This window comes from Bufo gargarizans, chromosome 4, assembly GCF_014858855.1.
Source record: "Bufo gargarizans isolate SCDJY-AF-19 chromosome 4, ASM1485885v1, whole genome shotgun sequence".
In the NCBI taxonomy this organism is placed as follows: Eukaryota; Metazoa; Chordata; class Amphibia; order Anura; family Bufonidae; genus Bufo; species Bufo gargarizans.
In genome coordinates this window covers 118,964,379-118,986,954 of record NC_058083.1, presented here as the reverse complement: position 1 = coordinate 118,986,954, position 22,576 = coordinate 118,964,379, and the positions used below count along the sequence as shown (strand labels likewise).

Genomic DNA, 22,576 nt, shown 5'->3' with positions numbered 1-22,576 from the left:
GATTCAGGTGGCTCCCAACTGCTGCACAGAGGTGTGAACTTCTCCTTGAAGCTTGGACCCCCTGAGGGGTGTCTTCCTGGCCAACTGAGTCATGCCAAGAGGTGCATAAAATTACAATCAGGGCTGGGGGCTTTGAAGCAGGGAAATCCTGTCAGCAAATGGGGGGTGTGAGGACATGGCTGACAGTAAATATTAATCCATATTCCTCACACCTTGCGTTGTCCTAATATCTAGCTATCTCGGCTGTTTCAGATTTTCAGCTCAGCAAGGGGCACGGTTTTCAGAAAGAGGGAGACGAAGTAAGGCCCCATTCACACGAGCAGATTAGGTCCGGATGCGTTCAGGGAAACTCGCACCATTTTGCAAGCAAGTTCAGTCAGTTTTGTCTGCGATTGCGTTCAGTTTTTTCCGCACAGATACATTGTGTTTTGATGCGTTTTTCACGCGCGTGATAAAAAAAACTGAACGTTTACAAACAGCATTTCTTAGCAACCATTAGTGAAAAATACATTGCATCCGCACCTGCTTCCGGATGCAATGCGTTTTTCACCGAAGCCCCATTCACTTCTATGGGGCCAGGGCTGCGTGGAAAACGCAGAATATAGAACATGCTGCGTTTTTCACGCAACGTAGAACTGATGCGTGAAAAAAATGCTCATGTACACAGACCCATTTAAATGAACGGGTCTGTTCAGTGCGGGTGCAATGCGTTCACGTCACCCATTGCACCCGTGCGGAAAAATCGTGTGTTACATGGGAGGCCACAGAAGATAATTTTGCAGTAGTCAAGGTGGGAGATGCTGAGGGCATGCACTAGCATCTTGGTTGAGAAATGTTTTTGAGTTGAAGGTGGTAGGAGCTGATAAAAGCTTGGATGTGTGGTTTGAAGAACAAGGCAGAGGACTTGTGAGACTGAAGAAAACATGGAGCCATTAACTGTGATTGATAGGTCTGGTGGGGAAGTTGAATGACATGAGAGAAAGAAGATGAAGTTGGTTTTCTCCATGTTGAGTTTTAGAAATTGGGAGGAGAAGAAAGAAGATGCTATAACTGATAGACACTGGGATTCTGGATAGCATGGAACTGAAGTCTGGGTCGGAGAGGTAGATTTCAGCGTCCTCAGCACAGAAGTGATACTGAAAGCCAAGGGACTCTATGAGCTGTGCCAAGCCAGAGGTATGAATGGAGAAGAGTAGGGGTCCTAGGACAAATTGTTGAGGGACACCAACAGAGAAGGAGGAATGAGGAGGTGATGAGCGAGCGGAGCGGTTCTTCCTTCTTAATTCAAGTTAGCTCCACCACTGGATGCTTCAGGGAACGGCTGATGGTTGGTTAGCAGAGTGTCAGACCCTCAGCTATAGGATATAGTGTCAGGAGCCTGGAATACCCCTTTAAGGGTACCCTTACATGCAGAAAATGTCTGCAACTGAAAATTCAAACTGGCGCAATGGAAAACTGGAGCAGCTTCCATTGCAACAAAAAGCCTTTGACAAATGAGAGGTGAAACCTGTGGGGTCGTGCCCCTGTGGCACCATTAATGCAAATCTCCCCCACTATGCTGCTTCTTCAGACTGGTGGCAGGTACATGTAACCACCAGTGCCTACAGCAACCAACCAGATCTCGCCTCTCATGCTGAGCTTGCGCCAAAACATGAAAGCTCGGCTCTGATTGGTTGCTGTGACCACAACGTCCGCGTTACCCCTGCATTAGTTTTGCTCAGTGGCCCACCTCTTCGGGAATGCCCTGTATGTATCTGACGTTCACCTGGCGTCCCATTTGCCCATGACAAACATGGCCGCGGAGGTCCTTTCTTACACACCTGAGGACACGGAGCAGTGACGTTTACATAACAACCGTTGCTAAGCAGTAGCAAGAGTCCTGCAAGGTGAGAGGGGGCGGCGCCGGGGCTGAGGCAGACAGAGCGGGAGCGTGGGGGGCACAGGCTGCACACCGGGCGCCCACCATCACCCCCTCCAGTCCCTCTCCGTGTCTCCTCCTCTTCCTCCCTCCACTTTCTCTCATTCATCGCTCGGCCCCCGCCTCCTCCCTCTCTCCCTGTTCAGCGCTGTCCTCCCTTCTGTGCGATCATCCGGCTGAGTGATCGGGTGCCAGGTAGGCAATGTTACTGCTCCCCCTCCTCACACCCTGCTGCCCTCTGCCCCCGGCGATGCTGCAGGGTCCGTGTCCCCAGCTGGAGGTGACATCTCCCCAGCCAAGCATTTGTCACCAGCAGACACGTCCACGTCACTGACTCACCTTTGGGGGGGGACATGCCTTCACCCTGCAGCTATGGATGCCTGGGCACTAAATAGTTAACATTGAATTGGCTCTTGGAGCCTGGTGATGTCATCAGGACCCTTTGGGTGGTCTTCTTCCCATATGTTGGAGCAGCTGGCCAGGCTTCCTACCCTATTTTTATGGGGGCTAAGCTTTTTGGCTATCCCACATAATAAGCAATGGGAACTTGGCTGTAAGTGCTGGGGGGTCATGTGTAACAAGTGTGGGTGCCGGGTATGTCAGCTCCAGGCACCGCCGAGGAAACTTTTCAGTAGATGTGGATCCTCCTGTCAGGTTTCATCCCCCCCCCCTCTTTAAATATTCCTGAAGTATTGCAGGGCTGTTCCCGATCCTGCATGATGGCTGCTGGGTACGGCAGGGATCAGTGGGGGCTCATCTTACTGAGGTTCACAGATGAGAAATTCATTTACGTCTCAGTTTTGTAGATCAGTTTCCAGCTCGCCCGCCATTAGGGTGCATGGGGGATTTACTAACCGGGGGGTGAGAAAATTAGAAGGAGATTGATCCTCCCTTTGTTTCATTGGCTAATCACTGAATGAGAACAATGAACCTGCTGATCTTTAATAATCATTTATTTGGAGAAGTAGAAGAACGTCTTCCGAGGTCGTCCGGTATATTAGTAGTTATTGTTCTGGCCAGTTTTCATTGTAGGGGTGATGGTATAAGTGGTAATGCTCAGCATTAGGGCGGTCTACCCTTTTAAAGGGGCTCTTTACCCCTAGGGACCTGTTCTGCAGACCCTCCCCAGTGTGGTGGAAATCAAATTCACCTGATCCCCGCTGCAGGGTTCTGGCTCCATCGCTCCCCCTCAGGACTTTCCGGATGTTGATGCGGGTCACTTGGTCGCCACAGCCAAAGACTGGCCGTTGTGGTGACCCCTTTAAGGGTCCTTATACACATTAATGTTGCTCTGCCGTTTTTAACCAGTAAAAAAAAAAAAAAAAAAAAAAACACCATAAAATGCTTGTTTATTTTTTTGTGCACCTGCCTTTTTGATGCAGTTTTAGTGGAATTTTTTTAAATGGCTGTGTGAGCTGTGCTATTTTCTGTCTCCCCCCCCCCCCCCCACAAAAAAAAAGCCAGAGCTATAGCATGCTGTGTTTTTACAGAATAAGGCAAAAAGGAAAAAAACACCACTTAATGAACATAAATGCCAGTACAAACCTCCCCCCAAAAAAACAAACCAAAAACGCTTTTGTGTCCTGCTTGTTTTCATATTTCCCATAGACCTTTAGCTATGTTTTGGAGCTAACATTTTTACTGCAAAAAGTGCACTAAAAATGCACAAAAAACACCACCAAAAACTGTGAAACCAGTTTCCGTAATACAAGCTGCTGACCATATGATAAGGCTCTAGACCTGGTGGGGCTGGGGGAATGCTTCCCTCCCGATAGTGAGGCCGGGTTCACATCACTGCTTCATTTTCCATCTGATCCTTCAGAAGAACAGAAAATAACAAAAAAACAAACCAGATAAACCTGTAGTTTAGACATCTGTTATGCTCAGTTACGCACATTTTGCATCCGTTTTAGCCACTTCTGTCTGAGATCTGTTATTTTGGACTGAAAAAAAATATATACTTGGTCTAGAACTTTTTTTTGGTCTAAAATAACAGATCTCGGATGGAAATGGCTACACATCACTACACTAAACCTACACATCACACCGCACCCCCCTGTCAGTCACCAGGAAAACGTACCGAAGTGCCAGCCCACGATCGCCTCGTATGACGAGTAAGTGAAAACATTTCTTCGGGTCCCCTTCTAATTCTGTGACAAATGCTTCTGAAAGCCAACGGGTACATATCGGGCAGTTCTGATCACGATCGCGCTATGTTCTCACATCTCACACTGACGGATACAATTGGATGACTTAAAGGATGTATTCAGATGTTGCCGTTAAAATGTTGCGCTCTGTATTGAAGGGGTTCTCTGGGATTTACATATTGATGACGTGACCTCAGGATAGGTCATCAATATGAGGTCGCAGGGGTCCGACTCCCGCAACCCCAACGATCAGCTGTATGAGGAGGCTGCAGAGCAGCTTACCAAGTACAGCGCCGTACGTTGTATAGAGGCCGTGCTTGGTATTGCAGCTCCAGACCCATTCACTTCAGTGAGGCTGAGCTTTGCCTAGGCCAGGGATCAGCAACCTTCGGCACTCCAGGTGTTGTGAAACTACAATTCCCAGCATGCTCCATTCGTGAGTTCTTAGAAGAGCAGAGCAGGTATGCATGCTGGGAGTTGTAGTTTCACAACAGCTGGAGTGCCGGAGGTTGCCTACCCCTGGCCTAGATCATGTGACCGACGAACGAAACGGTGGCATAAGCATTCAATACTGTATTCAGCTGATCAGCAGGGGTCCCGGGAGTCGGACCCCACCAATCTCATATTAATGACCTATCCTGAGGAAAGGTCATCAGTATGGAGAAGCCCTTTAATTGCATCTCAACCTCAGTGTGTGAATATGCCCTTATTTATATATATATATATATATATATATATATATATATATATATATATATAATAAGGATTTGTATGTATGTATGTTCCGCTATCACTCAAACACAACCATCGATTTCAACAAAACTTGGTATACACATCCCTTGCTACCTGGAAAGAAATCTTGTGGGGGGGTCATACGCCCCTACACAGCAGATGCATGGAGTCTATATGCTCCAACTGTTTTTGCTGTACACATATTGCTCTGTAACTGAAAAACTCATCGATCAATTTCTACTAAACTTGGTACACATATCACTTACTATCTGGGAAAGAATACTGTGGAGGTAACATATGCCAGTACACAATGAGTTTCTGTCTGTCTGTTCTTTATGCGCGACCAAACGACTAGACTGATCTTCACCAAATTTGGCACACAGGTACATTAGGTGTCCGGGAAGGTTTTAGACCGAGTCTCAGCTCTCTAGGACATACCGTTCCGGAGATATTCCCAAAAAATGACCTGTATTAGCCAATACAAGCCTTTCTCTTCATATCCCAACTGACATACGCACGGTCACATGTCCCCTATCAGCCAATAGAAGCTTGCAGGCTCTTAGTTTACACAGACACACAGTTTTACTCCCGGTTTCCATAATGACCCAGCCATTTTTCTTCACTGCTGTAGGTCAGCTTTGGGCTAGGGCTACACGGCGACATGTGTTGCACGACAATAAGTGGCACGACACATAGGGCACAACTACACTGCTACATGTGTCGCGCAACAGTTTTTATAATGATAGTCTATCGTGTTGCACTGCAACATTTGACATAACGCGACAGTGTCACATTCGCAGCATGTCACATAGCCTATCATTCTAAAAATTGTTGAGACAAAATGTCACGCGACAGGTTGCTGTGGAGGTCACTGTCAAGGGAGTGGGGTGCTGGGAAACTCACTGTTAAATGGGCAGGCTGCTGTGGAGGTCCCATTTTATGGTGGCGGGGCACTGTGGGAGGGGGGGTCAGTGTTAAGAGATGGGGGGACTGTGGAGTTCACTGTTAAAGGGGCGGGGTACTGTAGCGGTCACTGTTATGGGTGATACTGTCTATATCTTTTAATTACACACAGAAACATTAAGTGAAATAGATTAAATATACTTGTGTGAAGCGGGGTCCTTCTGCTAATATATATATATATATTTATTAGAAGATGTGATGGTGATCAGCTCATTGACATTGATTCGGCAGCTATAACTTTTGGCAGTTTCGAAAGATACTATATTTTTTGGGGGAAATATGTGTAGTAGTATATTTTATTTTTTATAGTTGGAATACTCTATAGTTGTTCCACATATTATTCAGAGATGTTTGAGAATCCAGGTCCATATATTGTGGTCATCTCACTGTCCCAGCAAGCACTGCTCTATTTTCCATATACCATATAAAAAGGAGCCTTTGACACTCACTGTTCAACCACTAAGGGGCACATTTAGCCCCGAAAAGCGTCTGGTACAGAACAGTGAGAGACCAATGTGGGCCAGTACCTTGTGGATATTTGAAGTTGCTTTCTTGGCCAGGAATAACGCATAAAAGCTCTCATATATTCAGTCCGGACGCTAGGACCCAGAACAAACTCCACTACTTCTGTCACGTGGGACGCAACGTGGAGGCTTGTGGACCACGTGGAACACTGCGTATGTCCTGGCAGCGCACAGGAACAGCATACAGCGTGGACTGCTGCAACAACTGTGGGGCGGTAAAGTACTTTTTGTGAAAACCGCATACTGGCTATACCTTGTGTACGAAGTGTCCTAATTACAGCCTCTGGGACCTTCTAAAATACAAAAGCATGAACAAGTCTCAAATGGACATAAGTCCGGATATCATGTATTGATATATTGTTACAATACGTGACATACTGAATAATCCTATTGGAGTATTATACCCCACAAATAAAAGTGACATTGATACAATTGACATTCTATGGTCCCAGCAGAGACCGCATAGGACAGTATCTTGGAAATGTATGTATCCTAAGGGAAAATGATTCCATTAAATAGGGGTCTTATTATACCGTCTGCAGACGGGGGGACACTTGTCTGAGAAAATATAGTCTACAGACCCACGTTTTTAGTATGGTTTTATTATTGTCTGATATTGTATAATGTTCTGATATTAATATTTTAATTTTCAGTTATTATTCCCAATAAAGGGTTTCATATTGCCAATATTTGCAAAGGTCCATATGTTTCTAGTTACAGAGTGCTCCTCGGTTTTCTATTTCTATTCTCCTATACTCTACGGCTTTTTTACGGTATTGGGGTTACCGTGAGGTGTGCACCAGTCTATTATCTGGGATTTAGGTAGAGCCGCCGTTCTTTTAATATTTTGTCTTGTATTGCATCCGCCCGTTGGCTGAGCTCCCTATATATTTTTTCCAGAATGGACATCTGGGGACACATGGACAATAAATGTAAACGAATAGATACATATGTTTTCGATACACTTGAAGGCAATTGTACTGAACCTGATAGATCAATGGCTGAGACCTTTAGGGATCTGGAGAAGCTACTACAAAAACAATTACGTAACAAATGGGAAGTTAGATCACTTATGCAATTCTTACAGGGGGTCACATACCCAAAGGATTGGCATTGACCAAAATACCGGCTCCGGATTTAGTGGACGACAATTTTAAGAAAGAATTGGACTCTGTTTAAAAAAAACTAACAAAAAAAAAACCAGTCATGTAATCGAATACAAATCATTATAAATAGACGGATCCAAATCATAAGTGAGACTGCAGAACAAATTGCGGCATTAAGAAAATAAATTGATTGATTTCCAGTTACGAAACAGGTTCATAAGTGGCAGGAAAAAAATAGTAAAAATCTAGATGTATTAGAAAAGGATATTATTTACAAAAATTCCAAAACAATAAAAAAATTCTGCCAAAATAACATCAATAAGACTGATACACGAGAGGCGTATACCCAATTGGTAGGGGAGACACAGGATATATCTGACTCGTATAGAGAAGGACCTCACAACACAATCAATATAATGTGCCTATTAAAGATGGATATGAATCACTATCTTCACCCCTTTTTTTAGACCATACCCCCCCCCCCCCCCCCATCACAGGACAAGGTTAGGACGAACACGTTCACCAAACCCACCACGAAGAAACACGAGGAATCACAAACAGAAACACGATTACAATTTGAGACAGCGCCAATTGAGCGATATGGACGATCTGAGGAAGGACTCTCCACAGAGATACTATCACCAATCCAACGGACACATCACAAGGGCACTGACCAGGACACAACACACCAACGAAGTAAGATTCGGAGAGGGAGACACTCGAATAAGAAAAAACAGCACTCTTAAGTAAAGGTCTTACATTTGCCCCTGCTACTACCTACTTCAGACAAATTTTCTACCTATATCGGAATAGAAAAATGTATTAGGAAATTATGTCTAAAGAAATATTACATAAAAATCCAGTTACTAAGGAGTACAATATCAATTCTAATAATGATAGGTACCAGCGCACGGAACTAAGAGTAAAATAAAAAAAAATACCCGAAGCTGGAGATCCGTTATGAAATGGCAACATTTAAATTGAATGTAGAAAGGGATTCGAGGCGAGATAAGGAATAATCTTACGAGGAAAGAGAAGCTATTCAAGTTACAATCTACCAATGAGATTACAATTCAACCTGCGGATAAGGGGGGGGGGGGGGCTATAATGATCCTTAACACTGAGGATTATCTACGAGAATGTGAGAAACAACTCAACGATGAAATTACATATAGAAAGCTTAGACCGGATCCTACTGAGAAATATCATAAAGAGCTTGTTGCGTACCGTAAAAGGGGAACAGATGCAGGTTTTCTTTTGGAACAAGAGGCCAAATTTATCACTGAAACACAAAAAAGGATACCTATATTCTACTGCACCCCCAAAATACATAAGGATTTGAATTCGACTCTGGGCAGGCCAATTGTATCAGGTATAAACTCCATCTCGTCCAATTTGTCCCAATATATTGATAAATTACTACAGCCTCATATAGTAAAGACACCACAGACATAGTCAAAACACTAGAAGAATTAGTTTGGAGGGAAGAATGGATTTTAGGCACTTTAGATGTAAGCTCTTTGTATACAATAATTGATCACTCATCAGGTTGGAAAGCATTACATGAACAATTGACCTTAAAGAGGACCTTTCATCAGTTTAGCCCTAGTCTGATTATGGTCTTACCTTAGAGGGTGGCCCCCACTGATGCCTGGCACTTTATTTATTTTTTACAAAGCGCATCCAATCAGAGCACACCGCTCTTAGCCAAGTAGAATGAGCTCCTCCCTGGCTAAGAGCAGGGCGCTCTGATTGGATGCGCTCACAGCCAAGGAGAAGAGAATGCCCCCAGCGAAACTGCGAGTCTCTGCCTAGTATAACCGAGTCAGCTCATTATAATATAAGGCGCTGAAATCAACACAACCAACAGCGGACGAAAGAGGGGGTCTTTGGGAAAAAAGTGCCATGGCATCAGTGGGGGCCGTCCTATAAGGTAAGACCATAATTAGACTAGGGCTAAACTGATGAAAGGTCCTCTTTAAATAGTATAATGAAAGAGGAACAACTACTCTTCTTGTTAGCAGGTGTAAGATACATCTTGACCCATAATTATTTTGTTTTTGAAAAGGAATACTACGTACAACTAAGGGGAACTGCCATGGGCACCAGATTCGCCCCCAGCTACGCCAATTTTTTTATGGCTCAGTGGGAAGCGGATGTCATTCAATCCAAGCTGGGGACAAGTCTGGTGCTGTGGCTTCAATATACAGACGACATCGTGTTTATTTGACAGGATACGATGGAATCTTTGAATTATTTTTTACAAGATATCAATACAAATGATAGGAACCTTAAGTTTACCCCCGTTATTAGTAGGACCAATATACATTTTTTGGACCTGAATATTTGAGTAGAGGAACAAAAACTTATATGTAGTACTTATCTCAAGCCAGTGATGAGGATTATTCATTTCTCCAGTTGCCATCTCCCTAGATGGCTGATAAATATTCCCACAAGCCAGTTCTGGAGGTTAAAACGTAACTGTACTGACGATAATCAATTAGAAAATTAAGCCATAGATCTCAAACAGCAATTTTTAGATAAAGACTATCCCATCCATTTACTTGAAAATTCATTAGATAAAGTGAGGGCTATGAATAGAAGAGATTTCTTCTCCCCTAGGCCAGAGACGAGGAGATGTTCAGAATGATTTTGCCCTTTCATTCTGAACATTAAGCGGTTGAGAGGATTATTAAGACATTGGTGCCACTTACGTAATGACAAAACTATTGGATCCGAATTGACAAATATTCCGTATATATCACTTACACTAAAGTACCAAATTTGGGCTTGAGAGTTGCCCCGTCAGGAACAAGAAGATTACTAGCAGGCAACATTGGATGTCATTTAACCCTTTAAGGACCCATGATGTAGCTGTACGTCATGGGTCCGATCCCTAAACATGGTGCCCGCTCGCACGTGCAGCGGGCGCCTTAGCCGCAGGGTTTCTGCTATTTAAAATAGCATACATCTTACCCTTCAGATGCCGTAGTCAAATGTGACCACTGCACTGAAAACTGAATACTATGGGCAATCGAATGGTTGCCAGTTATTGTCACCCAACGTGACTTTAAAAAAGTAAAAAAAAAGTTTTTACAAATATAAAAAAATCAAAAAACCTAAAAGTTCAAATTACCCCTCTTTCCTTAAAATAAAAATACTTAACCAATAAAAAAAATAATAAATAATATTAAGGGCATATGGCAAAAAATATAAAAAGGGCCAATTTGCCATTTTTTGGCACTTAAACTAGCCAATAATTTTTTTGTAAAAAGTGATCAAAAAGTCGCATACACTTCAAATTGGTATCACTAAAAAGAACAGATTGTCCCGCAAAATTGAGCCCTCACAGCCCCGTACACATAGCTACAAAAACGTTATAGGGGTCAGAATATGGTTTTGAAAAAAAGCTTTTTTTTTCCTCAAAGGTTTAAAAAATAAAAATAAATCAGTAATAAAACGCAAGAAAAATTAGTTGAAACCGTACTGACCCGGAGAATGAAGATACAGGTCAATTTTACTGCATAGTGTACAGTGTAAAAAATAAATAAAATTAAAACCTTTATCAGAATTGTGTTTTTTCCCAATTCTTCCCCATTTGGAATCTTTTTCCCACTCCCTACTACATGGTATGCAACCGTAAATGGTGCCATTAGAAAGTAAAAGTTGTCCCGCAAAAAATAAGCCCTCATAAGGCTATGTGAAAGGAAAAATAAAAAAGTTAGGACTATAGGAAGGCAGGGAGTGAAAAACGAAAATGCAAAAATAGAAAATCCCAGGGTCCTTAAGGGGTTAAGGGATTTCATAGATGTGGACGTTGTTCAAATTGTAGGGCTACTTAATTTCTAAAGTAAATTCCACACAGAATACATTTAGTTTAAATATCAAAGAAGGATTAGCTTGTGACTCTACTGATGTTCTATATCTTTTACAATGTGCCTGCCAGAAACGGTACATTGGGAGAACAACGAGGACTCTAAAAAAGAGGGGAGCAGAGCACATGGCAAATATAAAAAAAGGATACGAGTTACATTCCCTATCGAAACATTTTAGGCGGAGCGGAGGCCAAACGGAGCCAAACTGATGCATTCTGAGCGGATCCGCATCCACTCAGAATGCATAGGACTGTACGGATCCGTTCGGGGCCGCTTGTGAGAGCCTTCAAACGGAACTCACAAGCGGAACCCCGAACGCTAGTGTGAAAGTAGCCTTAAAGAACGACATAATTGTGACCCTTCCACTTTGTTTTACACGGCACTAAAAAAAGTTAGGAGGCCTTGGAGGGGAGGGAACCACATTGCACACATGTCCAGAATGGAGTCTAAAAGAATATTTGATTTTGACACCCTGATACCAAGGGGTTTAAATGCTGAAATGGAATTGTTTGGTTTCCCCTAGAACTTTGGGGTGGTGGCCTGTTGGTGATCAGCACCCCGATCTCTCCTCCCCGGCAGGCTGCCTCCCCTATTCACTCGCAAGTTCCTTTTAGATTCCTTTGAGATACTTCTCCTCATCAACATTTTATGAGATACATCTAGATTTATTGACCGTGTTTTATATCGGCACCTCGTTATATGACTCAAATTCTGTGAATGGGTGGCTCTTTATGTCTCCTATGTTGTTTCTATATGTTTTATATATGCGTTTTTATAGGAGTTTTCTACATGTATTTTATGCTTTAATTTTTTGAGTCCTCCTAAAAGATAATGGCTTCGAAAGTTACTATATATTTTTTTGGAAATATGTGTAGTAGTATATTTTATTTTATATAGTTGGAATACCCTATAGTTGTTCCACATATTATTCAGAGACGTTTGAGAATCCAGGTCCATATATTGTGGTCATCTCACTGTCCCAGCAAGCACTGCTCTATTTTCCATGTACCATATAAAAAGGAGCGTTTGACACTCACTGCTCAACCACTGATGAAGGGGCACGTTTAGCCCCGAAACGCGTCTAGTACAGAACAGTGAGAGACCAAAGTGGGCCAGTACCTTGTGGATATTTGAAGTTGCTTTCTTGGCCAGGAATAACGCATAAAAGCTGTCGCGTCTTCAGTCCGGATGTTAGGACCCAGAACAAACCCCACTACCTCTGTCACGTGGGACGCCACGTGGAGGCTTGCGGACCACGTGGGACGCCGAGTAGGTCCTGGCAGCGCACAGGAATAGCATACAGCGCGGCTGCAACAACTGTGGGGCGGTAAAGTACCGAACCTGCAGCGTTCATACAATTTGGCTTTTATATTCCTACTTTGTGTGAAAACCGCATACTGGCTATACCTTGTGTACGAAGTGTCCTAATTACAGCCTCTGGGACCTTCTAAAATACAAAAGCATGAACAAGTCTCAAATGGACATAAGTCTGGATATCATGTATTGATATATTGTTACAATACGTGACATACTGAATAATCCTATTGGAGTATTATACCCCACAAATAAAAGTGACATTGATACAATTGAGATTCTATGGTCCCAGCAGAGACCGCATAGGACAGTATCTTGGAAATGTATGTATCCTAAGGGAAAATTATTCCATTAAATAGGGGTCTTATTATACCATCTGCAGACGGGGGGACACTTGTCTGAGAAAATATAGTCTACAGACCCACGTTTTTAGTATGGTTTTATTATTGTCTGATATTGATATATTTATTTTAATTTTCGGTTATTATTCCCAATAAAGGGTTTTATATTGCCAATATTTGCAAAGGTCCATATGTTTCTAGTTACAGAGTGCTCCTCGGTTTTCTATTTCTATTCTACTATAGGGAGGAATATATCAACCCTCATGTACCAGAAATGTAGCATCAAAAGTATAAAAAAAATTGTCCAAGCACTTTTTGCGCAGTTAAGTAGGACTTTTTGCTAGTTTACACCGCACCAGTGGCCAAGGCATGAAGAGTCATGGTCTCCAGAGGCTGGGAAAATTTACTAAAATTCACAACAGAGGTTTCTGTAAATGATAGTGCAGATCTACACCAGCTGATAACCAGAGACGCATCTAATATATTGAGGCCAGTACCTCTTAATGACACTCCAATGTGAACCAGATTAAGACCGAATAAGTCTTGATAAATTCCCCCAAGGTGCTGGTTCTATCCTTAGCAAAGGCCCTCAATGTTTGATTGGTGGTGGTCCACTTACACCCATGAAAATCAATAAGACAGCACAAGGCACAGGCACCTATACCGGTATGCAGGATCCCTGTATCTTCTTCATTATAATGATGAGACAGGTTCCCATAGGTCAAACTCCCACCGTGGCCTATCCTAAGGATAATCCATTCATGTTTAAGTCCCAGAAACCCCCTTTTAAAGGAGTTGTACCTGATTCCTGTTGCTGGGTTTCGCCTCCATTGCTGCCCTGCCGACTCTGGAGGTACAGGGTCTCCCTGTGTCAATATCCAGTTTGACATGGGTCACGTGACCACTGCAACCAAGGACTGGTTGCAGCGGTGACTTGTCACCCAGATGTCACGTAGTCACACGAGTGATAAGCCACCGCTGCGGCAGTCACATGACCCACATTAAACCAGATGTTGACAAGGGGAGACCCAGGAGATACAGAGTCAGCGATGAAGCCAGAACCCAGAGCAAGCATGATTACCACCGTGGTCCGGCCATGTTGGTGGGTCTGTAGACAAGGTCCCCAGGGGTAAACAACCCTTTTAAGCATTGTGTACTTTGTGGCGCCTCCACTTGTGCCCAGTATGGAAGGTACTGTATTGTATGAATGGGTGAGTTACGGGATGTGTTGTCTGTTTCTTTAATACCATACTTTGTACCCTGTAACTATTAGGCAGCGATCATTCTGTAAACCACAAATCATTAGAAATAACTCCCAGAGACTTGGCTCAATTTGAAATCAATCGCTTGTCTCTTCCTAATCCCTCTGCGCATATATAGTGATTACTGCGAAAAGCCTTTTAATAGTTATTACTGAAAACACTGGGGAGGTTAATAATTCATTCAGCCCACTTTGTTTTCCAGCCTCAATACGTCCATTGATTATTTATTTAGTTTACAGTTTTTCAATGCATTTGCTCAGATGACAACATTTGCCTTGTATCATGCCAATTACGTCTGAATGCTGCCACCCTCTGCAGGTCTCCAAACGTGGCAAATGGAAAAAGTGATTTATGTCCCAGGGAACGATCTCTTCACCAGCACATCTCGAAATGAGCGGCTGTCATCAGACTATACATGACAGTGCCGTGTTTAGTCTGGAATATATGAAGCCAGTGGCTTTAGAGGAACATTAAAGCAGATTTTGTCATATTGTGGAAGAAGAACGACTAAGGGTGCATTTACACTGACAGATTTTCTGACCAATCATTGGTCAGATGGCCACTTACACACACAGATCTTTTGCTGTGCACACCAACTATTGGTCTGATTGGGCAGATAATCTGTTGGTGTAAATGCACCTTAAGGAAACAAATGTGACCATTAAGGTTTCTACTCGTTGGTCATTCTATAAATGAAGACTTGTTGATAAACTAGCCTCTGTCAACTCCTCTCTGCTTCAGAAGATGTGAAGATGATCTGTAGACTTGCATTGCAGTCTTAGGCCTCATGCACACAAACGTATTTTCATTCTGTGCCTGTTCTGTTTTTTGGGTTGTTTTTTTTTGCGGAACGTATATGGAACCATTTATTTTAATGGGTCCGCAAAAAAAACAGAAAGTACTCCATGTGCATTCCATTTCCGTATGTCCATATTTCCGTTCCGCAAAAATAATAGAATATGTCCTATTATTGTCCGCATTACGGACAAGGATAGTACTGTTCTATTAAGGGCCAGCTGTCCAGTTCCACAAAATACGGAATTCACACTGATGTCATCTGTATTTTTTGCGGATCCTTTTTTTGCCGACCGCAAAATACATACGGTCGTGTGCATGAGGCCTTAGGTTCATGTTCACCTCTCATGAATGAAGCTAAAGGAGCACATCACTACAGATCATTACAGCCCCTCAACCGTTTTAAGGGCTTCAGGACCACCACCAGCGAGGACTTCTTAACCGCAGATATCATTTAAAGCAGTGGTTGACTATTAGGGGCACTTGAGTGCTCACCCTGTGCCTACTGGCTCTACATTTCCATAAATTACTGTACACAGCTTCATGTACACACTCTACTGTCTGCTTTGTGCCATAAATGTTTAATGGGTGGGGGTCTGACTGGTGTGATCCTCACGAGTCGCAAAAACTAGAATCCCATGTTCCTCATGTGCAGTTCTCAGCAACTGTCTAAAATACAAAGCAAGAGCCCAACAAACACTTAATCGAGCTCTGTATGTTTAAAGGCTATGTACACTTTCGGAGGCATTTTCTTTATAATGAAAATCATTTTTCCAATTGGTCTTTATCAAAAAGTTTGAGTTCTGTCAAAAGGGTTAACCGTTTGTCTAGCTGTGTGAATAGTCCTTTTTACTTTCACTTTGTGCTTGTCATCTAATGACCCTTATCTCTAATTTACTAAGAAGACATAAACCCTTTATTTATTATCACATTCTTATTAGTAAGATAAGAACTGAGCTATAATGGATGTTTATAATGTCAGAGAGCAGAGATAAGGAGCCTGTCAGCTGATTCAGATCCCTCTATTTGAGCATCTCAGTCATGTACAGAGAAAAGGGTTCCATATTTGTAATAAAGACTAGGGATGAGCGAATCGACTTCGGATGAAACATCCGAAGTTGATTCGCATAAAACTTTGTTCTAATACTGTACGGAACAGGAGCTCCATACAGTATTAGAATGTATTGGCTCCGATGAACTGAAGTTATTGCCTTGCGAAGTCTCTCGAGACTTTGCGCAATAACTTCATAAGTTAATTTGTACTGTAAGAAAACATTTCCCGAACTCACTCAGGTTCGGTTCCAAGTGGTACGCAAAAACTGCGGCTCGGATGTGGACCAGAACTACGGTCGTGTGCATGAGGCCTAAGTCAAAGCTTTTGAAAGTTATCACCACTTAAAGTGACACTGGACAGATTTGCAAAAAATGGTCTGGTCCGTGAGGTGAAATAAGGCTGTGTCCCAAAGGGGTTAATGGCTGAGATGGGAACACTCAGTTTATGACTTTCTAATATTGACCTTGTTTTGTTTTCATCTCATGATCTTCTAACTGCTTATTAACATAAGGCCTCGTTCACATAGCATCTTTTGATGCCATAATTGTGGTGCAGATTCCATGCCACAAATCTGGTGGCCTTCGCCTCGCATTTTTTCAAATAGGAGGCTGCATTGGAGGTGCTCTTTCTTGGCATGGTGTCTGGACAGGTGCTGCTTTGTGCAACAAATGTGAGCCTTTTTGCATTTTGTACAACGCTTACTCCAGTTTTGAAATATGGGTGGGAAAGTGGGTGTGGTTAGATACAGTATGTTAATGAGTTTCACTCCAGATTTATCATAGAGACTTTAAAAAAAAAAGTCACAATCTCACTCCAGTAGGGGGGTGGAGTAGGAGAACTTGAGGATAAATTTATCAAACAGCAAAAAAACAAAATGTGCAAAGGAAAACATAAGAAGGGGGGGGGGGGGGAATTTATCATGAGCAATAGTTTTGCTTTGCTTGTAGTTCTTTATGTTGTTGTACTTGATGGCATTTTTACCGACTGTTGCATGTTGTTTGATAGATTTGTCTCTTCCTTAAACCTAATGCGTCAGTGTTTTGATCAGTGATGGTGAACCAAAACCAGCATTGGAGCCTCCACAGACATAAGGTAAAGGGAAAGATCTGCACCTGTTCTGCGTTTAGAGCCCCACCTGGTTTTGGCTCACAATCACTGATGGAAATCACTGACCAAAACACTGACGTGTGAATGAGGCTTAACATTTTTGTCTAGAAATTGAGATTTTTTTTATTTATTTTTTAAAGTCTCAGTGAAAAATCTGTAGTGAAACTCATTAACACAGCTAACCACTCCCACTTTCCCACCCATATTTCAAAACTGGAGTGGTGTAAAAATGCTAAATAAATTACTACATTTCTGCGAAAGACAGTCCAAAAAGTCACAAAAGCCCCATTTTGCAACTTTTTGAAGCCAGAATTGTGGCGTGAACGAATGGTATATCAGGGCCCTGCTGTAAATGAGGGAGAAGCTTAGATAGCGATAAATGTTACCTGGACACGGATGATTCATTGTAAAAATGCAGATGATTGTAAGGGTTTCAAAGTGCAATGTGGAGGAGGAGTGCGGTTACTGAGTAATCAGAACACCAATACACGGAGGTAGTATGGTGAACGGGCTGTCATTTTTCACAGTTTCCCTTAGAGTTAATACTTCCATTGGTTTTCCATCACAGGGCATCACATTGACATATGCATTTACCCAGCATCCACTCTGGTTACATTATAATTATTTCACCTTCCATCATCACATCTGACAGTTTGCCTCACCTTCTCTGCCAGCGGCGTTTCGGTGTTGTGTACAACCACGACGCTGCTCCAATTACCCAGTCCCTCCCACCCTGTCGTATAACCAGCGGCCAGGGCGCTCGCTTCACATCTTGTCTGGCGCATGCGCTCTCAATACTACCGTACTCCTCCACATTGAAACTTTTAAGCCTCATTCACATGTCCATGCTCAAATCCGTGAGCAGGTGGTCAGTGATGCATCCGTGAGGCTGTCCGTGTAGGGTCCGTGTGTCTGTTTTTTGCTGTCCGTGTTACATCTGTGTTTCACTGACACTAAACAGCTGAATTTTTTTTTTCAAAGCATCTCTTCTTAATGAACTGTAAAACAGAACTGCAGGGAGAAAGTCACCCTCCCTCGATCCCCTGCAGCTGACAGAAGTTGATTTTTACCTTCATTTTTTCAATCCCCTTTGGCTGCGGAGTGGGAGAGGGCATGGCTTAGTGGGACCTGGGGACGGGGTTTTAAAGTCCGTCTTTTGAGGGTGGCCTGAATGGCCACCCTACCTGACCCTGAGCTGTGACCTCCACAGCACTCCGCTCCACTCTATTTTTGGGGAATATCTCAGGAACGGTACGTGCTAGAGTGCTGTGACCCCCCCCCCCCCCCCTACAAGATTTCTTTCCAGGTAGCAAGGGATGTGTATACCAAGTTTCGTTGTAATCGATGGTTGCATTTTTGAGTGATTACAGAAAATGCATATATATATATATATATATATATATATATATATATATATATATATATATATATATATACGTCTATATGCGGGTATAACTCTTCTGGTCCTTTTGATTTGTGAGCTTATTAATTGTCATGGATGAGATTTGCAGGATAGCTGGAACTTACAAAATAAACGAGCGACTGGCTTGATCCCAAACTAAGGAGCATATAGGTGAGCCCTATAAAACCCTAAGAGCATTCCCTGACTGCTATGCACATACAAGGGTCTCGATGGTAGACGATTGCATGCCCAAGTACCTAAGCCTTTGTGACACCAGAAAACCCTATAATAGTGAGGGGACACGACCACCGGCTCCCTGCACTTAATACGGAGGGAGTCAGGGTCATCTAGAATCAAGCCAGCAAGTAGAGTTGAGCGAACCCCTGGATGTTTGGGTTCGAGAAGTTCGGCCGAACTTCCCGAAAATGTTCGGGTTCGGGATCCAAACTCGACCCGAACCCGAACCCTATTGAAGCCAATGGGGACTCGAACTTTTTGGCACTAAAAAGGCTGTAAAACAGCCCAGGAAGGGGCTAGAGGGCTGCAGAGGCAGCAAAATTTAGGTAAATCCCCTGCTAACAAATGTGGATAGGGAAATAAATAAAATAAATAAAAATTAACCAATATCAATTGGATAGCAGAGAAACGGGCTTCATGTCACCCACCACTGGAACAGGCCACTGTCAGATATTTAGGCCCCGGCACCCAGATAGAGGAAGAGAGGTCCCATAGCAGAGAATCAGGCTTCATGTCAGAGCAGAGAATCAGGCTTCACGTCACCCACCACTGGAACAGGCCATTGTCAGATATTTAGGCCCCAGCACCCAGATAGAGGAGAGAGGTCCCATTGCAGAGAATCAGGCTTCATGTCACCCAACACTGGAACAGGCCACTGTCAGATATTTTTAGGCCCTGGCACCCAGACAGGGGAGAAAGGTCCCATAGCAGAGATTCAGGCTTCATGTCATAGCAGACAATCAGGCTTCACGTCATAGCAGACAATCAGGCTTCACGTCATAGCAGACAATCAGGCTTCACGTCATAGCAGACAATCAGGCTTCACGTCATAGCAGACAATCAGGCTTCACGTCATAGCAGACAATCAGGCTTCACGTCATAGCAGACAATCAGGCTTCACGTCATAGCAGACAATCAGGCTTCACGTCATAGCAGACAATCAGGCTTCACGTCATAGCAGACAATCAGGCTTCACGTCATAGCAGACAATCAGGCTTCACGTCATAGCAGACAATCAGGCTTCACGTCATAGCAGACAATCAGGCTTCACGTCATAGCAGACAATCAGGCTTCACGTCATAGCAGACAATCAGGCTTCACGTCATAGCAGACAATCAGGCTTCACGTCATAGCAGACAATCAGGCTTCACGTCATAGCAGACAATCAGGCTTCACGTCATAGCAGACAATCAGGCTTCACGTCATAGCAGACAATCAGGCTTCACGTCATAGCAGACAATCAGGCTTCACGTCATAGCAGACAATCAGGCTTCACGTCACCCACCAGTGGAACAGGCCATTGTCAGATATTTAGGCCCTGGCACCCAGACAGAGGAGAGAGGTCCCATAGCAGAGAATCAGGCTTCATGTCATAGCAGAGAATCAGGCTTCATGTCATAGCAGAGAATCAGGCTTCATGTCATAGCAGAGAATCAGGCTTCATGTCATAGCAGAGAATCAGGCTTCATGTCATAGCAGAGAATCAGGCTTCATGTCATAGCAGAGAATCAGGCTTCATGTCATAGCAGAGAATCAGGCTTCATGTCATAGAAGAGAATCAGGCTTCATGTCATAGAAGAGAATCAGGCTTCATGTCATAGCAGAGAATCAGGCTTCATGTCATAGCAGAGAATCAGGCTTCATGTCATAGCAGAGAATCAGGCTTCATGTCATAGCAGAGAATCAGGCTTCATGTCATAGCAGAGAATCAGGCTTCATGTCATAGCAGAGAATCAGGCTTCATGTCATAGCAGAGAATCAGGCTTCATGTCATAGCAGAGAATCAGGCTTCATGTCATAGCAGAGAATCAGGCTTCATGTCATAGCAGAGAATCAGGCTTCATGTCATAGCAGAGAATCAGGCTTCATGTCATAGCAGAGAATCAGGCTTCACGTCACCCACCAGTGGAACAGGCCATTGTCAGATATTTAGGCCCTGCCACCCAGACAGAGGAGAGAGGTCCCATAGCAGAGAATCAGGCTTCATGTCATAGCAGAGAATCAGGCTTCATGTCATAGCAGAGAATCGGGCTTCACGTCACCCAACACTGGAACAGGCCACTGTCAGATATTTTTAGGCCCCGGCACCCAGACAGAGGAGAGGTTCATTCAACTTTGGGTTGCCCCGCAATATTATGGTAAAATTAAAATTAAAAAGAGGATTGAATGAGGAAGTGCCCTGGAGTACAATAATATATGGTTAAGGGGAGGTATTTATTAATGTCTAATCTGCACAAGGGATGGACAGGTCCTGTGGGATCCATGCCTGGTTCATTTTTATGAACGTCAGCTTGTCCACATTGGCTGTAGACTGGCGGCTGCATTTGTCTGTAATGACGCCCCCTGCCCTGCTGAATATACGTTCAGACAAAACGCTGGCCGCCGGGCAGGCCAGCACCTCCAAGGCATAAAAGGCTAGCTTTGGCCACGTGGACAATTTGGAGACCCAGAAGTTGAATGGGGCCGAACCATCAGTCAGTACGTGGAGGGGTGTGCACACGTACTGTTCCACCATGTTAGTGAAATGTTGCATCCTGCTAACACGTTCCGTATCAGGTGGTGGTACAGTTAGCTGTGGCGTGTTGACAAAACTTTTCCACATCTCTGCCATGCTCACCCTGCCCTCATAGGAGCTGGCCGTGACACAGCTGCGTTGGCGACCTCTTGCTCCTCCTCTGCCTTCACCTTCCACTTGTTCCCCTGTGACATTTGGGAATGCTCTCAGTAGCGCGTCTACCAACGTGCGCTTGTACTCGCACATCTTCCTATCACGCTCCAATGCAGGAAGTAAGGTGGGCACATTGTCTTTGTACCTGGGATCCAGCAGGGTGGCAACCCAGTAGTCCGCACACGTTAAAATGTGGGCAACTCTGCTGTCATTGCGCAGGCACTGCAGCATGTAGTTGCTCATGTGTGCCAGGCTGCCCAGAGGTAAGGACAAGCTGTCCTCTGTGGGAGGCGTATCGTCATCGTCCTGCGTTTCCCCCCCAGCCACGCACCAGTGATGGGCCCGAGCTGCGTTGGGTGCCACCCCGCTGTGAACATGCTTCATCCTCATTCTCCTCCACCTCCTCCTCATCCTCGTCCTCCAGTAGTGGGCCCTGGCTGGCCACATTTGTACCTAGCCTCTGCTGTTGCAAAAAACCTCCCTCTGAGTCACTTCGAAGAGACTGGCCTGAAAGTGCTAAAAATGACCCCTCTTCCTCTTCCTCCTCCTCCTCCTGGGCCACCTCCTCTTCCATCATCGCCCTAAGTGTTTTCTCAAGGAGACATAGAAGTGGTATTGTAACGCTGATAACGGCGTCATTGCCACTGGCCATGTTGGTGGAGTACTCGAAAAAAGCGCAACAGGGCACACAGGTCTCGCATGGAGGCCCTGTCATTGGTGGTGAAGTGGTGCTGTTCTGCAGTGCGACTGACCCGTGTGTGCTGCAGCTGAAACTCCACTATGGCCTGCTGCTGCTCGCACAGTCTGTCCAGCATGTGCAAGGTGGAGTTCCACCTGGTGGGCACGTCGCATATGAGGCGGTGAGCGGGAAGGCCGAAGTTACGCTGTAGCGCAGACAGGCGAGCAGCGGCAGGATGTGAACGCCGGAAGCGCGCACAGACGGCCCGCACTTTATGCAGCATCTCTGACATGTCGGGGTAGTTGTGAATGAACTTCTGCACCACCAAATTCAGCACATGCGCCAGGCAAGGGATGTGCATCAAACCGGCTAGTCCCAGAGCTGCAACGAGATTTCGCCCATTATCGCACACCACCAGGCCGGGCTTGAGGCTCACCGGCAGCAACCACTCG

General features: G+C 44.2%; 1 protein-coding gene across 2 annotated transcripts in view; it reads left to right on the top strand.

The window, feature by feature from the left end:
- Window positions 1-1,924: 1,924 nt before the first annotated feature.
- Window positions 1,925-22,576, top strand: part of PXYLP1 (2-phosphoxylose phosphatase 1) — a 95,796-nt gene continuing 75,144 nt past the window's right edge. For both annotated transcript variants that reach the window (XM_044291753.1, XM_044291752.1), the window contains exon 1: window positions 1,925-2,113. The gene's annotated coding sequence lies outside the window, so the exon portion shown is untranslated. The remainder of the gene's footprint in view (window positions 2,114-22,576) is intronic.